This window comes from Silurus aristotelis, assembly GCF_946808225.1.
Source record: "Silurus aristotelis genome assembly, chromosome: 3".
Taxonomy (NCBI): domain Eukaryota; kingdom Metazoa; phylum Chordata; class Actinopteri; order Siluriformes; family Siluridae; genus Silurus; species Silurus aristotelis.
Window position 1 is genome coordinate 1,407,246 of NC_139576.1, and position 16,396 is coordinate 1,423,641.

The window sequence follows — 16,396 nt, forward strand, 5'->3', positions numbered from 1 at the left end:
TATATATATATATATATATATATATATACAGTACAGACCAAAAGTTTATATATATATATATATATATATATATATATATACAGTACAGACCAAAAGTTTATATATATATATATATATATATATATATATATATATATATATATATATATATACAGTACAGACCAAAAGTTTATATATATATATATATATATATATATATATATATATATATATATACAGTACAGACCAAAAGTTTATATATATATATATATATATATATATATATATATATATATATATATATATATATATATATACAGTACAGACCAAAAGTTTATATATATATATATATATACAGTACAGACCAAAAGTTTATATATATATATATATATATATACAGTACAGACCAAAAGTTTATATATATATATATATATATATATATATATATATATATATATATATATATATATATATACAGTACAGACCAAAAGTTTATATATATATATATATATATATATATATATATATATATATATATATATATATAAAGTACAGACCAAAAGTTTATATATATATATATATATATATATACAGTACAGACCAAAAGTTTATATATATATATATATATACAGTACAGACCAAAAGTTTATATATATATATATATATATATATATATATACAGTACAGACTAAAAGTTTGGACACACCTTCTCATTCAAAGAGTTTTCTTAATTTTCATGACCCTAGATTCACACTGAAGGCATCAAAACTATGAATTAATACATGTGGAATTATATATGGAATTATATACATAACAAAAAAGTGAACTGAAAATATGTCATATTGTAGGTTTTTCAAAGTAGGCATCAAGAGAATGCCAAGAGTGTGCAAAGCAGTGATCTAAGCAAAAGGTGGCTACTTTAAAGAACCTACAATATGACATTTTTTCAGTTGTTTCACACTTTTTTGTCGTCTGATGCAATTGTGCATCTCCGACTTTCGGGAAAAGTTTGATACGGGTTTCCCAGTGCTTTTGTCCACAAAGCGCATGCATTTCTAGTAGTCTTGTCGAGTTTTATGATTACCTTTGAAGTTGTTTTTTCACGTTGAAACCAGTAGATAATATACAATAATTATTCAAATAAAATTCAGAAATACATTTCCTGTCGTTCTGCTCCCCAAATGTGGTGTTTTTGTACGTACTTAAACACTTCACCTCTCCAATCCAGCGTCCTTTCACACAGGTCATTCCACTTCCACTGGACATGGTGTAGAACCTTCTGCAAAAATACTCCACTCTTTCATTCAGATGATATTCAGAATTCGGTGGAACCATTAAATCTGCAAATTCAATTACTGGGGGTGGGTCACATTTACTTTTGTCTGTAAACACACACACACACAAACACACACACACACACACACACACACACACACACACACACACACACACACACACAATTACGACAGTTTTATTTTATTTCCATTTTGTATAAGTTAATGCTTCGATGATGTGCATTTGATGAATATGATTTAAAGTGGAGTGGGATTTGACCTGAGCATGTCGGGAATGGACTGCTCCATTCTCCATCATCTCCACATGTGATTGTAGAAGGTCCCGTCATAATCAGCTCAGAACTGGAACACTGGAAGCTTAAAGAATGTTTCACTTTAAATGGTGGAAATGTGCTCGGAGTTCCAGCAACTATTCTGACATGTTTGGGTTCTTGTTGTTTGCAGGTAATCTCTGTGAAAGGAACAGGCAAAATCATTAAGGAGGTTCTCATACAGTTCATTAGTGTTCCTCCTTCTTCTTTTTCCACATTCTGAATTTTCACTCTTTTATTCTTTACAGTTATTTTGGGTTTTATTGCATTAAAACTGGACCAGTGTCAAACTCAGGACTCCGAGGTTTGAGGTTCAATGTGCAGATGTTCATCCAAAACACACAATCAGTAATCCAGACACAGGCGTCAAAACACGTGAACCAGCAAAACATTCCAAAGTGCAAAGTCATAAAGGAACCATAAGTCAAGGCTTCATGTCGACTTCGTGAATCAGCTGATTTTACTGACTCGCATTTACATTTCATTCCATTACTCCAGAAACAGCTGATGTATTTCACCCGAGACCTTCAGTTATGTTCTACACGAATCAGTCCACCTCTTAATCCCATCATCATGACACCAAGTCTACAAAAAGCATCAGTATAATAGAGAAGTGCAGTAGATCAGAGCTGCATCACACACAGGATCTCATACAGTCACAATGAACATCATCACTAAACCAACACACACAATGATCACAATTCAACACGTCTCCTTTCACTGGAGCCACAACTGCACCTCCACATACATCATCTCTAGCAGAATCACCATGTCTCCTCGTTTGGGGGAACACTGATTGGTTTCTCTTACATTAGATCAGAAGGCATGCTGTTTCAGGTTTGTCGTCCTTTACAATACCTCCACCTTTAATGGCTAAAAGATATCCAGATGATCTTCTAATTTACTCCCACAAACGATCATCTAAATGTAGACCGTTGGTTCCTAAATCAGAGTCCATCACTGCTGAGGGTTTGTGATCATTCATAAGGTGATGTTTTTGTTTTGTTCCAGTCCAAAGTTGTGTTTAATATGTAAATGTAGTCAATCTGTTGGGCCGTCATTCACTTCTTCATTCTTCTCCATAGATCTTTAACACTGTCCAGTTTGTCCAGAGTTGCTTTCAGACCCTCATAGTCCTGCACCTGAACTCTTTCCTTCAGTTCCTTCTCCTTTTTGAGGCAGTACAATTTCATTATAACACTATAATGTGGATAACACCACATATTCCATGCTACCTTCACACGCAGGCAAGGGCGTGTCCCACCGTCCACCCGAACACGTCCTGGTGTCCACCAGACTCTCCATCCTGTAACTGAAAGAAAAGTTCTGATGAGCAGCTCGTAGGAATGAATGAGTCAGAAGAATTTAAATCGGTGGCGTGTTCCTACCCTGGTCCACAAATGTATTTGATGGTAGTTCCATGAGCAAATTCAGTAACATTCAAGATGACGAAATGACCGTAAGACATTTGTTCAGGACGCTCACATCGTTTACCTGCAAATATACAACCACAAAATCACAAACAACATTTTACAGTTTATAAAGAAAATAACTGAAAGCTTCAGTAGTAAAAAGGGGTCATGTACATTATTACAAATGTATTTATTTCTCTAATCATTTCAGCTGCTTTCACAGTAATATTTTAAAACATTGTTATCAAACAGATGTTTGGATGGATTTAATTGAACAGACTGTGAGGTTTAACACACATGGGCCCAGAGTACAAGCTCGAGTTTGTGTTCTGTCATTAAAGTATATAAAGGTCCACAATAATACACAATTCTGAAACAGTCCTCCTGATGATGGTAATAATAATAAACATCTTACCATCATCTGCTGAAGTATAAACACCAACCAAGAAAAACAGATAGAAGACAATCAGGCTTGAGTCCATTGTTCCAGTGCAGTCAGTGTAGATGTGATACTTTGAGAAGCTCTGCCACAGAAGCAGTTTTGTGAGGCTCCTCACGTGAGCAGTCGTCAAATATTGATGTAAGAGACAAAGGTTAATATCAGGCACAGAGTTAACAAAACTCGGTTTTATTAAACCACTCAGTATTTGTACAATTCACTGCTACTGATATGGAAGAGTTGGTGAACTTTGACTGTTGGTGCCACACCAGCTGGATTAAAGATTTCAGAAACTGCTGATCTCCTGGGATTTTCTCTAAACTTTGTATGCAAACTGAAATCCAGTGAGCAGCAGGTCTGGTGATGAGGGAAGTCAGAGGAACATGACCAGACCTGCAAGTCTACAGTGATCCAAATAAGCACTGTGCAGCAATGATGAGCTGAAAAGTATCTCACACCAAGCTTAAGGTTGATGATCTACAACAGCAGAAGAGAGCAGTAGTGTAGAGAAGTGGAGAATATTGACATGTGGAAACGAATAATGAAAAACTCACCACTTGGAGAAATAAAGCAGTAGTTTCTGACTGAGAGAGTTTAAACAAACAGGCAGGTCTGGAGACTGGACTATATCTTCATCTATTAAACACACACACACACACACACACACACACACACACACACACACACACACACACACACACACACACACACACACACACAAGAGAGAAAAAATCAATGCTACAAGGTAATACTCATGCAGTCAGTGTTAGTAAGTCAAGCCTGTGAGACAGAGGTGTTAACAGAGGCAGGACTGAGCTCGCTGGGATTCAGATTGATGTTATCACTTCCTGAACCTGCCACTCCTCCAGCTCACTACCACTGAGATAACCTTCAGGGGTGTTTATGGTCTGTATTCTCTGCTCCTAGTCCTTCCTCCAGATCCAGATTTTCTCCACATATCCACATCACCTCACATTCAGTTAGTAGTTTGGGTTTTATGCAGATGAAGGGCTTTAGATGAGGGGTTATGTTCAGCTCAACCCTCTAACAGTGTGTTGTTATTATGACGCTATGCTGAAACCTCAAGAAGCTTTTATTGTCATTTCTACCAGAACGTTCCTCCAAAACCCTGCTACATAAAACAACACACAACATAAAGCGCATGTTCTGTCTTCAAAAATATCGAAAATACAATTTAAGGTCAATGTCAAGGAAACTTTATACTAAATATAGACATGATGCATAATTAATTGATAGCATCATGTTAAAACTGCTAATTATTCAAGCGTTGGTCACTCAGTCATGAACATAAGATATAATTATTATTATTATTATTATTATTATTATTATTATTATAACTATCATTATTAATATTATTATTATTATTATAACTATTATTATTATTATTATTATTATTATTATTATTATTATTATTATTGTTATTATTATTATTATTATTATTATAACTATTATAACTATTATTATTATTATTATTATTGTTATTATTATTATTATTATTAATAATATAACTATCATCATTATTATTATTATTATAACTATTATAACTATTATTATTATTATTATTATTATTATTATTGTTATTATTATTATTATTATTATTAATATAACTATCATCATTATTATTATTATTATTATTATTATAACTATCATCATTATTATTATTATTATTATTATTATTATTATTATAACTATTATCATTATTATTATTATTATTATTATTATTATTATTATTATTATTGTTATTATTATTATTATTATTATTATTATAACTATCATTATTAATATTATTATTATTATTATTATTATTATTATTATTATTATTATTATTATAACTATCATTATTAATATTATTATTATTATTATTGCTATTAATTATTATGATTATTGTTATTATCAATTCTATTTTTGCTAAAAGGATGGAAATGACAGTGGTTTCTATTCTAAATGTTGATGGCAGCATGCGGCTGGTAGCACAGTCACAGGAAGCACCGACCTTTATGTCAGTTTGCAAAAAGACATGTTCCTGTGTTTCAACAACGTCAACCCCCGAAAATGTCGAAACCGTTCGGTGCGTGATGATGGTCGGAGAACAAGCCACAACATTGCTCCTGTTGATGGTGTACCATAAAGAACAGAAAGGGACCAGACGATCCTCATGTGTGATTAGAACTTTTTCGTAGCACTGAGAATCCGTCCCCAGGGGCCACACAGTCAGTAGAGAGTTCTACTGCCAGGTTTTAAGGCATCTGAGGGAGGACAATCAGCAAATTTTAAAACATTTTGATACCACCTCATATCTGTGAGTAGCATAATCATGTGAACTTTTACTTTTAGTATCTGGTGTAACCCCTTTATGCAGCAATAACCACAAGTCATCATCAGTAACAGTTGATCAGTTCTGCACAATCGCCTGGAGGAAGTTTAGCCCATTTCTCAGTACACAACAGCTTCATCTCTGGCATGTCTGTGGGTTTCCTCACATGCACTGCTTGTTCAGGTTCATCCACACCATTTCTACTGGATGAAGGTCAATACTTTGAGTTTGTTAATACAAAATATTAACTTTTTTTTCTTTAACTTTTCTTTGATATGACTTGTTCAAAATTCATTGTTTTACCTATAATGGTAAGACAACATTCGACTATGGAGCAATAGCAGTGGTAGAGGATAGAGGGATGAGTGGAGCAGTGATAGAGGATGGAGGGATAAGTGGAGTAGTGGTAGAAGATGGAGGGATGAGTGGAGCAGTGGTAGAGGATGGAGGGATGAGTGGAGCAATGGTAGAAGATGGAGGGATGAGTGGAGCAGTGGTAGAGAATGGAGGGATAAGTGGAGTAGTGGTAGAGGATGGAGGGATGAGTGAAGCAGTGGTAGAGGATGGAGGGATAAGTGGAGTAGTGGTAGAGGATGGAGGGATGAGTGGAGCAGTGGTAGAGGATGGAGGGATAAGTGGAGCAGTGGTAGAGGATGGAGGGATGAGTGGAGCAGTGGTAGAGGATGAAGGGGTGAGTGGAGCAGTGGTAGAGGATGGAGAGATGAGTGGAGCAGTGGTAGAAGATGGAGGGATGAGTGGAGCAGTGGTAGAGGATGGAGAGATGAGTGGAGCAGTGGTAGAGGATGGAGGGATGAGTGGAGCAGTGGTAGAGGATGGAGGGATGAGTGGAGCAGTGGTAGAAGATGGAGGGATGAGTGGAGCAGTGGTAGAGGATGGAGGGATGAGTGGAGCAGTGGTAGAGGATGGAGGGATGAGTGGAGCAGTGGTAGAGGATCGAGGGATGAGTGGAGCAGTGGTAGAAGATGGAGGGATGAGTGGAGCAGTGGTAGAGGATGGAGGGATGAGTGGAGCAGTGGTAGAGGATGGAGGGATGAGTGGAGCAGTGGTAGAGGATGAAGGGATGAGTGGAGCAGTGGTAGAGGATGGAGGGATGAGTGGAGCAGTGGTAGAGGATGGAGGGATGAGTGGAGCAGTGGTAGAGGATGGAGGGATGAGTGGAGCAGTGGTAGAGGATGGAGAGATGAGTGGAGCAGTGGTAGAGGATGGAGGGATGAGTGGAGCAGTGGTAGAAGATGGAGGGATGAGTGGAGCAGTGGTAGAGGATGGAGGGATGAGTGGAGCAGTGATAGAGGATGAAGGGATGAGTGGAGCAGTGGTAGAGGATGGAGGGATGAGTGGAGCAGTGGTAGAGGATGGAGGGATGAGTGGAGCAGTGGTAGAGGATGGAGGGATGAGTGGAGCAGTGGTAGAAGATGGAGGGATGAGTGGAGCAGTGGTAGAGGATGGAGGGATGAGTGGAGCAGTGGTAGAGGATGGAGGGATGAGTGGAGCAGTGGTAGAGGATGGAGGGATGGGAACATATCTGGTGTTCCACACATATAGAACATCTCTAGGTTAAACACAGTGTACATGCAGATGGTGTAAAAACAGGATGATAATCGATGCTATACAATGAACAGAAAGTTACAGTGAGGAAAATAAGTATTTGAACACGCTGCTATTTTGCAAGTTCTCCCACTTAGAAATCATGGAGGGTCTGAAATTGTCATCGTAGGTGCATGTCCACTGTGAGAGACATAATCTAAAAAAAATACATCCAGAAATCACAATGTATGATTTTTAAACTATTTATTTGTATGATACAGCTGCAAATAAGTATTTGAACACCTGAGAAAGTCAATGTTAATATTTGGTACCACGAGGAACCTTCCTGGCTGTACCTCATCATTTCCTCACTCATACAAGTGGATAAAAGTTCCTCCCTTCTGTTTTTTTGTTTTTTTATTCTAATAGCATCTTTCCGTCAGTTCCGCGAGCTTCAGGGTGGGTTTGTTTTGTGTGTTTGTTTGTTTATTTGTTTACCCAATAGTTTGTACCCTGAACTACATTTTGTCACGAGGACAGGCAGGTTTCTGTTTTTCCCCAAAGGGAAGAGAAACACAAAATTAATCCAATCAATCAGAAAAGTAGAAAAAGGGAATGATAGCAGAGAAAGAGCAGCGAGATTGGATCTAGCGCTCGTGCTGATCAGTCACGTTAAGATTAACGAGAAGATTCCTCTGTTTTTTACGCAGTTTGTATAAACGCCTTGTCGTCTGCTTCAGGAAGTTCTGGAGGAGCGAATCAGGTGGAAGAATAAATATTTGACGTAACAAATAAATGTTTGCACAGAAAAGTGACGGACACAGACGCCGGCACTGCTGCGTTTAGAACACGTCTGCATGGATACTGTACTACTGAAAAGCGGTGATCTTCAGGTGGGGAAAATCATCATGTTTGTCCCTGTGGATTGCACATTTTCATGATCTTGTCCACTATTCATCCAGAAGTCCCTTAACCCTCGACCCCTCAGGTGTAAGACATGCTGAATATTTTACTTCTTTTTTATTCGGCTCTTTAAAGTTACTTTTTCAGGATAGTTTTTACGTGATGTTTTTCTTCTTGTTTATTTGTTCTTGTGATTTTTATTTTCTTTGTTTTATTGTATTATTATTATTTTAAATTGTATTTTTTATCTCTTTTTCTATCTTTAAAAAGCACTTTGAGATATAAATTTTAAAGGCGTTATATAAAATAAAGATTATTATTATTATTATTATTATTATTAATATTATTATTTATATACTATTTTTTCAAGCTTCTGTCCAGACCCTTGTCTTTTGTCTTTGTTTACAAATGGTGGTTCAGTGGTTAAGGTTAAGACTCAGGGTTATTGATTAGAAGGTTGGGGGTTCAAGCCCTATTATTACCAAGCTGAAAGACCTTTATTCATCCCAGTCCACAATTCAGAATATTCTTCTGTAGATAAAATGCTCATCTATTTCTCAGTCCAGATCTCCAACCCCAGGCTCATCTCTGATCCAGAATAAGCACTTCAGTGCTTATGAACAGATTATTTTCTCTGTATTCTCTCTGTTGTGTTTTCAACCTGAATTTTGTCCCCAGTACATTTCTTTCTCCTCACTTCACTTCCCCTCACATTACTGAGATCATCTGATCAGTGCTTCCAGAATAATTCCCCTCCTGAAGGGTTAAATTCCTGCTGCTGCTCCGAACTCCACTGCAGACACCACAACTACTCTGAGCTCCAGATTCCTCCTGGAACCTGATGCTTCTCTCCATTTAAGTCAGAGATCGGGTTTTATTTCACGTTGTAACTGAGACTGAATCGATTCTGAACAGAGACACACTTCCACATTACACCTTAAACACACACACACACACACACACACACACACACACACACACACACACACACACAGCCTTTAAATCCCTTCAGGTTTCTGTAAAAACACTTTTAAACGTTTTAATGTACGTTTAATATTTCTTTCTGAAATGTATTGCTGAAGATCCTGTGATGCTCCTCTGCACTTTCTCTTTTCTACACCATTGTAAATGTTTATTTTTTATTTTAAAAAAATCTTCAAATCCAGAACAATTTCTGTTAAAAGAAAAATGTCCTGCATCTGAAGACTAGTCTAGTTCAGTTTGGAGAAAAAAGAAATCACATATCGGTGGAAATGTCAGGTGTCCCAATACTTTTGGACTTAACATTAAAGGGGTGTGGTTTAACAACAGGTAGGTGTGGTTTAACAGTAAAGGGGTGTGGTTAAACAGTAAAAAGGTGTGATGGGTATGGTTTAACAGTAAATGGGTGTGGTTTAACAGTAAATGGGTGTGGTTTAACAGCAAAGGGGTGTGGTTGAACAGTAAATGGGTGTGGTTTAACAGCAAAGGGGTGTGGTTTAACAGTAAATGGGGTGTGGGTTAACAGTAAAAAGGTGTGCTGGGTGTGATTTAACACTAAAGGGGTGTGGTTTAACAGTTAACCCTGTAGCTGGTGTGCTGGGTGTGATTTAACACTAAAGGGGTGTGGTTTAATGGTAAAAGGGTGTGGTGGGTGTGATTTAAAAGGTAAGGGGTGTGATGGGTGTGGTTTAACAGTAAAGGGGTGTGGTTTAATGGTAAATAGGTGTGGTTTAACAGTACAGGGGTGTGGTTTAACAGTAAAGGGGTGTGGTTTAATGGTAAATAGGTGTGGTTTAACAGTACAGGGGTGTGGTTTAACAGTAAAGGGGTGTGGTTTAACTGTAAAGAGGTGTGGTTTAATCTGCACTGAAGCAGCATGAAAGTAGAAGCTGGCGTTCCTCCGTTCATCACTTTCTCCTTGTGTTACATTAACGCTGATATAAAGAGAGTTATTGAGGCGCAGCGTCTCGAAGCTCTGATACAAAGTCCACGTGTAAAAGACAGTGACACTGACACGTGAATGACAAAGAAGGAAGATGAGAGAGTAATAAAGCGAGAGACGGAGAGACGACAAACAGCCTTCATGTGATGATCTCAGGGGGCTGTGGTGGATTCAAAGCAAAGCATTGTGGGTAAAAGATGAGTCTTTACTGACTCACTGTCACAGCTGGACTGAAAAAAAACATCAACAGCTGCAATTAAGATCCGAGACAAACGGCTTCAGGAGTTATTTCTATAAATCCACATATAAGCACTCGGAGCGCTCGGGTTTCAGCGGGGATTGGAGAAAAACTCCAGTAGAAGATAGAATAAAAAACGTGAAAGAAATAAACATGAAACTATCACTCGGTGGTCTGTCATTAAACACCAAAACTTTACCCATAATGCCCTGGGGCAGAAAACGATTCAACGAAGTGGAAATGTTCTTCTGCTTCTGTTCTCCTGCTACGTCTCACCAAACATTTTCAGAAGCCTGAACATCAGTTTCCGGCTTTGTGTAACTGTGGCTTTGTCACTTCCGCTTTTTGGAGCGATGCCCAAACACATTAGCATCTCATTAGCATAAATCTTCCCAGCAGCTTTAATTGGCTTTAATTGCCTGCAAATTTGCTTCATAGGCACCGTTTTCCCTCAACCTGCTGCTCCTCACTATGAGATCTTCAGGGTTTCTTTTCTGCATTTCGCAGCACCTGGTTAATGATGGCCATCTTTTCACTGACCAATCAGAATGCAGCTTTCTGACTATAAATGATCTCAAAATAAACACTAAGAGGAGAACAAACTTCAGAAATGATTCCACTTTAAATGCCACTGAATGCTGATTGTTTTCTCCTGAAATGGAGAAAGTGCAAAAGACACACAGCGTGCTCAAGTTCACCTCGTTTAAAACCCCAAATAAATGAGCTTCAGAAATGTAGGGTGACCAGGTGGACCTGATCAGCAGATGTTTGATGAAAGTTTTTAACGCTACTGAAGGTTCTACAAGAGCGTGCAGATGTTTTTCCAGCAAGAACCGAAATGTACTATGGTGTCTAGTTGTGATCTACCACCTGATATAATTCTAGTTCATGTTCTGAAGGTGGGAGATGAGGATGTGAAGCTAAATGTTCTGACCCCCTGGGTGATAGTCCAGAAGCAGGTTCTGTAGTTTGGTTGGAATGAAGGAGTTAGATGCTGAACTTGTTGATTATCTGCATTGTTTTTTATAGTCCAGGTGGCTCTCTTCTTGTGGAACATCTTAATGTGATGGTGTTATACTGAACACCACCTCATGCACCAGGATTTTGAAGCTGTATATCACCTAGCTGCTGAGAATAACCTTCACTCTGAAGGTGTCCATCAGCAATGGTGTCTATCAACACATTCTACAGTTTCCAGCCTGACAGGCAACAACCCCCTTTCTGCTCCAGCCTCTTCCAGCATGCTCCTTACAGAACCCACACTGAACCTCGGAGAAATTGTTTTAGTTTTTTTTTAGATGTGCTGCCAGATGTTCATGAGAACCAGGGATGGCTCTCTTGTGTCCCAGACCAGACACTGTACAGTCCACATGAACACACTGATGGAGTGTGAGTCCATCCAGAGCATCAGAGCTCATGGCGTGTTTTCATACATTGATGGCTTCCTTAAAGGACACACACACACACACACACACACACACACACACACACTCCAAACCTGTGTGTGTGTGTGTGTGTGTGTGTGTGTGTGTGTGTGTGTGTGTGTGTGTGTGTGTGTGTGTGTGTTTTCATCTCCTGGAATCGCTCTCAGAGGGTTTTAGGTGATAAAACATCGGTCTGGTCTTTGCCCTCTCTCTCTTTCTCTCTCTCTCTCTCTCTCTCTCTCTCTCTCTCTCTCTCTCTCTCTCTCTCTCTCTCTCTCTCTCTCTCTTTCTCTTCTCTCTCTCTCTCTCTCTCTCTCTCTTTCTCTCTCTCTCTCTCTCTCTCTCTCTCTCTCTCTCTCTTTCTCTCTCTCTCTCTCTCTCTCTCTCTCTCTGTTGTCTGTTTTTTTCCTCTCCATCACTTTTTTCTAGTATCTCTTCATCACGCTTTTCTTTTCACTCGTTTTCTCTTCTATTTTAGTAAAGTGTAAATTATTGCAAATACGTTTGACATTTTGTTGTAAAATTTCATCTCTGAATGTCTGCGGATGATGTCATAATTATGCCATTATGGCAGCTGTCCAATCAGCAGCCTCGATTTCAATTGCATTTGCATGCTGTATAATTACACACTCGGAATAATGACACACACTAACATGTACAATCTCTATAATCACACATTCCTGATAATGTTCTATTTGGGTGTACTTTTCCTTTACACTCTACTCCTCTATACCAGTGTGTGTGTGTGTGTGTGTGTGTGTGTGTGTGTGTGTGTGTGTGTGTGTGTCCGTGTCCACTCCAGGCCAAAACACTGACGCTTGTGCAGCATCCTGTCACCAGAGAGAAGGAACAATTTGTGTTTTGGGTTTTCAGAAACGTCTCTTCATTCCGTTTCATTTCTGCTTGTGTTTGGAACCGACGCCTCGTCTGAAATCAAATCAAACGCCGCAAAACACTCTGAACTTTCCTCTGAACACACACACAGTCACAGAGTCGTCACAGAGTCCTCTGCGTTAGCGAAGCCATTAGCATTCTGAACATCATTCGGTTTCTCATCGTGTAAAAAGCTTCCTCGTTCCTCATTCATTTCCTGCAGGAACGAGTCTCGCTGCTCACAGAGATGAAGCCCAGGCACAGTGATTATTTTCTGAAAAGACGTCCCACGGTGAGGGAGACAAAGAGACTGTCCACATTTAACCTGCAGGACGTTCAGCCTCTCCTCATATCATATCCACATTCAGGATACGACGCAGCAGCGTTTCCTCCTGAGATAACCGACAACCTGCTCGCTTCATATTCACATCAATCTCACACTGCAGTTTTTCTCAGTGGCTTTTGGGCGTTTCTCAGATCAGAAATAAAATTTCTCAAAACTACTTGTTCAACCTCTACATCATGTCGTCACTCGTGCTCATATTAACAACATTTTCTCGTTGCTTTGATCAAATCGTGAACGCTTTAGTACATTAATTTAACTGATTGTATTCGAGTGTCTGCTGTTTCCTACAGTATCAGATGTTTATGTTCATGTTGATCAAAATATATTCTACTGATTTCACCTGAATAATTTTTACCCCCAAAACATCTCAGTACAGTTCATTACATCAGTCTTTAATCTGTCATCTAAAATTTCTATTAAACTTTTTGTAAATGTGTTGAATTGATGAATTGTGCAGATGAATGTTGAAGGTCACTAATGAAGGCGAGTGAACGACATCAGATCAACCAATCATCAACCAGTTCTCTAAAACAGGTGAAAGGTGAATGTGGTGAAGCTTCAGTTGGAGACTGAATACAGACGGAGTAAAACACAGAATTCTACATTCTGAAAATGGATGAAGTAAGAAACAAACGAACACTAATACAGTACAGTAAAAGTCTGAATCCTGTTCATCTCCTACAATCAACATAAATCACATATCCAATCAAATCAATACATTTGTGCTGCTGAAACTCATAAATAACAAACAGACGGAAGTCAAATTTTGTGCATTTTCAGTCTCTGTGATCCAAAAACACTGTTTTTATCAGGAAACACTGAACCTGTGCATCATACTGAGAAGATGAATAAACATTATGACCATCGTGTTTGTGAACGATGACGAAGAGACTTTTCATTCTGATGGGAATGAGATGTTTATTCACACAAATACTCACTTATGAGAGATGAACTGAGGATTTGGAGAAAAGATGAGACTTTTGAAGGAAATCCAGTGTGTTGTGCTGTTTGTACACGTTGTTTTGAGAAATGCAATTGATGATTTGAGAAATGCTTCAAAGCAACTGAGAAAAATCTGTAATCTCTCAATCACAAAAAAGAGAATGAGAGCGACAGAGAGAGAGACATTTTGTTGCACTTTCACTGCAATGTTCACCAGCGTGACAGTTTATCGGTGTGACAGTGTGTTCATCAAAAACTAAGTTCTGTCCAGTCCCAGTCCTCCTACCATGTGCAAAAGTCCCCTGGCTGCTGTTCTCCACACCAGGTTCCTGGGCCCAGTTGGGAGTCTCTGAATGAACTGGAGGTGGGTGAAAGGCTGCAGTTCTGCTAGTCAGATGAACCAGCTTCTGCCCCCTTCCTCCTTGGGCAGATGGAGGACGAGCTGGGCCTGGATGTTTACCAGCAGGTTTGGTGGCAGATTCACGCATGCCAGCTTGTGCCACATGGACGACGCTGCCAGGTTGTTGCTCACCAGTGTTCGCCCCCTGTTGGACAGCTTTGGAACTAGCCACTTCCACCTGCTCAGTCTGCCCTTGATGTGCTCTACAGTGCCTTACGACTTTTTAATTTAAAACTCAAGTATTTAAAACCACCTTTATCCCACACCAGGCCTCCTGGGAGTGTCTGCTCCCCACCTCCACACTCCCTAACTAAAACTGCTTCACTCTTTCCCCCAGTTTACTTTCGCTGATAATAAAAACTCAAAGTATCTTAAAACATCATTTAAAACATTCACATCAGACTGGGATCCCACCATTACAGTCAGGTCGTCTGCATACGCTGACAGGTAGAGAAAAGCATTAGTGTGTGGAATATTAAAACAAGTAAAATGATTTTTCAGATTTATTAAAAGAGGTTCAGTAGTAGGAGTGTTCAGCATTCCTGACAGTGAACAGCCTTGTCTAATCTCTCTATACACTCTAAAAGGGGAACATAAACCACCGTTAACCTTCAGTACACTCTCAATTTCACTCTACAGTACCTTGATCATGGCTATGAAACCAGGGTTAAACCCAAAACTTTCCAACACACCACCCGATCTCACGCACTATACATACTACGCTAACTATTCCACCGTGCATGCGCAGAGAGAGAGAGAAAGAGAGAGAGAGAGAGAGAGAGAGAGAGACAGAGAGAGAGAGAGAGAGAGAGAGAGAGAGAGCAGACAGACAGACAGACAGACAGACAGACAGACAGACAGACAGACAGACAGACAGACAGACAGACAGGCAGAGAGAAAAAGACAGACAGACAGAGAAAGAAAGAAAGAAAGAAAGAAAGAAAGAAAGAAAGAAAGAAAGAAAGAAAGAAAGAAAGAAAGAAAGAAAGAAAGAAAGAAAGAAAGAAAGACGAACAGACAGACAGGATGAGAGAAAGAAAGGGGTAGAAAAACAGACAGACAGACATACATACAGACAAAGGAAGAGTGAAAGAGACAGACAGACAGACAGACAGAGAGAGAGAGAGAAAGACAGAGGGACAGAGGGACAGAGAAAGAGACAGACAGACAGACAGACAGACAGACAGACAGACAGACAGACAGACAGACAGAGGAAGAGATAAAGAGAGAAAGAGGCAGACAGAGAGAGAGAGAGAGAGAGAGAGAGACAGACAGACAGACAGACAGACAGACAGACAGACAGACAGGCAGAGATAGACAAACAGACGAAGAGAGACAGACAGGCAGAGAGAGAGATAGACAGACAGACGAAGAGAGACAGACAGGCAGAGAGAGAGATTGACAGAAAGAGGCAGACAGACAGACAGGCAGGCAGGCAGGCAGACAAAGGAAGAGAGAAGGAGACAGACAGACAGACAGACAGACAGACAGACAGACAGACAGACAGACAGACAGACAGACAGAGGAAGAGACAGACAGACAGACAGACAAACAGACAAAGGAAGAGAGAAAGAGACAGACAGACAGACAGACAGACAGACAGACAGACAGACAGACAGACTAACAGAGGGAGTAAGAGAGAAAGAGGGAGAGGGAGAGAGAAAGAGGCAGACAGAAAGAGAGAGACAGACAGACAGACAGACAGACAGACAGACAGACAGACAGACGGAGTAGATGTTCCATATTTGAGTATTCCATGTACAGGATCCAATTGCTTCATTAAAATTAATGCCATTTGAGTTTTGCTCAAGGACTCAGCAGCAGCAGCTTGGAGGTCGTGGAATTTGAACTCACAACCTTGGGATGAGAAGTCCAACATCTTAAACACATGTAGTGTGTTTTTCTCTCTCGTTTTCCAGTAGCTTCATTAAATTCATTTGCGTATCCCAGTGATGTTTGGAAGCTGGGGTCAGAGTGCAGGGCCAGCCATGATACCAGAATGCAGCAGCCAGAGTTCTCACAAGGTCAAA

At 39.4% G+C, this 16,396-nt stretch overlaps 1 long non-coding RNA gene across 1 annotated transcript; it reads right to left on the minus strand.

The window, feature by feature from the left end:
• Nucleotides 1-976: 976 nt before the first annotated feature.
• LOC310723505 lies at nucleotides 977-3,902 on the minus strand. The gene is made up of 5 exons (XR_014532707.1): nucleotides 3,413-3,902; nucleotides 2,974-3,079; nucleotides 2,821-2,897; nucleotides 1,534-1,725; nucleotides 977-1,361 (listed from the first exon to the last, which is right to left on the minus strand). It is a non-coding gene; the product is annotated as an uncharacterized lncRNA (long non-coding RNA).
• Between the last annotated feature and the right edge of the window lie 12,494 nt (nucleotides 3,903-16,396).